Here is a 2,218-nt window from a genome sequence, read left to right on the forward strand (position 1 = left end):
AATTGAAAAACAAGTTGGAAATAATTTTTTAAATCTATTCTCTAAACAAATACTTATCTAGATCTTATTTTGAGCCGGACACATTTCTAGATGCTTTGTGGCAATCAAGATAGACTTAGTCACTATTTTCATGGCATTTACATTCCGGAGAAAGAAATGACATGAAACAAGTAATAGTTCTGAGGTCTCTTGAGTATTAGGACAAGAGGCATACAGGGCACAAAGGGAACGCATAGCAGTGTTGCAGTATGCCAGCCATCCTACCCAGGTGACAAAGTCAGGGGATACCAAGTAGAAGCGTAAATAACATCCAGAGTTGTGAAGCCTGGGAAAAAAACATGGAGTTCAGAGAGTGATGGGAGTTCAGCCTCTAGCCCTCACAGCTGGCAAGTGAGATGCCATTAGCAGAGGCACTAGAGACGGTGCTGGAGATTGGTAAGTCACTTATTTATTTATTTTTTTAGGTGAGGCAACCCTTGGTTGACCTCACAGATTGCAAGGACCTTGTCAGTTTACAATCCTTTATTTTCTAAGCCTACAGCACCTGGTCTTCCTAGGTGGTCTCCCATCCAAGTACTAACTAGGCCCGACCCTGCTTAGCTTCCAAGATCAGACAGGATCGGGCTTGTTCAGGGTGGCATGGCTGTAGACGGTAAGTCACTTAGAAGGAGGTGAAAGTATGAAGGGGAGGCAAGGCCCTGATAGAGGCGTGCTTAGAACTGGGACGCCATTGAGAGATTTTAAGCAGAAAAGTGAGCTGATTAGTTTTGTTAAAACGACTTTGTATTTGGTGATGGACGGATTGGAGTGAAGCCAATGGAGATGTGGGGGAGACCAGTAAGGGGACTGTTAAAGGGAGGAGGTGAGAGGGTGGAGGCTTAGACTAAGTAGTCGTCAGTAGGATAGAGGTGTAACTAGTACGTCCTGCTCCATCCACTCGCCTGAGAAACATAATGTGTGGAGTCCTCATTTTATATTTCAAAGACATATATATCTTCTTCCTGAATTCTTTCTCCCATAATAAGCTTAGAAACTCCAGAAGTCCATTCAGTTCAATGGGTTCACAAAAATAATTTTAACTACGATTTTGCTTTGTGCACTATTTTCTCATTTTATATTTTGGAGGCACGTTATTAGCCAAAGGTGGTAAAACTAGTTTGTGTTTACTGCTTAGCAAGTATTCTCAATGTTGTCTCCTAAATCTCTTTAGAATATATGGGTACAAAGTATGCTTAGTTTCCATATTTGAGTACTCAGCTATAAAGGAAGTAGGAAAACACCCATTTTAACATAATAAGTACAGGTTGTCTGCTCTGGTTACTACTGTTGATTGTGCAAGACCTTGATTTAAGTACCTCTCAGTTGACATCAGGAAAATAAAAATAGATGAAATAGATTATGTTTCCAAATGTGGCTATACATCTTCCATCCCTTGTGCTCTTTGGGACCTTACCACTCTGCCATCCAGATGTGGTCCTAATTACCCTCTCCTTAAATCTGAGGTGGCTTGCAATTAGTTTGTAACCAGCTGAATGTGGCAGAAGTAAGGTAACATGACTTTCAAGATCTAGTTGTGAAAAGTGACACAATTGCTACTTTGTTAATTGGGAAACTTACCTTTGGAGCCCTGAGCCATTACAGAAGGACTTTCTTGAGGGTACCATGCTCTGAGGAAATGCTGGCCTCATCAAGAGGCTATATGAATTGTTCTGGTCAGTTTCAGCTGTGCTCCGAGCCAATAGCCAGTGTTGACCATCAGACACCTTTAGATAATTTCAGCCACTTGTGCTCAAGTTGCCTCAGCTGTTGCACATTTCCAGCTGAGGCTTCAGGTACTGGACAGATATGTTGTTCTTGCTATGTTCTCTATATATTACAGACACACAGAATCCATGAGCTTACTGTTTTTAAAATGTCATTATTTTGGGATGATTTGTTATGCAGCAATACTAACTGGAACAGTTAGTGTGATTCCCAAACATTGTATTTATGGAAGAGAGTTAAAATGCACCAAGGATATTTAAATTAGAATTGCTGTCTTACGGCAACTGGGCTCTAATTTAAAAAATACAATGGGCAGGAGTATCAAGTCCATTCATTTTCCTGTTATTTACATAATTGGGTCACAATGAGATTAAAAATATAGATGAAAGAGATATAATTGGCACTAAATAAACTTATTTGAATTCAGCCTTTTCAAAGAAACATGAAAAAATCT

At 39.9% G+C, this 2,218-nt stretch overlaps 1 pseudogene; it reads right to left on the bottom strand.

Annotated features, from left to right (window-relative positions):
* Positions 1-532: 532 nt before the first annotated feature.
* Positions 533-651, bottom strand: LOC111737826 (annotated as a pseudogene).
* Positions 652-2,218: the final 1,567 nt, after the last annotated feature.

This window comes from Pteropus vampyrus, unplaced genomic scaffold, assembly GCF_000151845.1.
Source record: "Pteropus vampyrus isolate Shadow unplaced genomic scaffold, Pvam_2.0 Scaffold31, whole genome shotgun sequence".
NCBI lineage: Eukaryota > Metazoa > Chordata > Mammalia > Chiroptera > Pteropodidae > Pteropus > Pteropus vampyrus.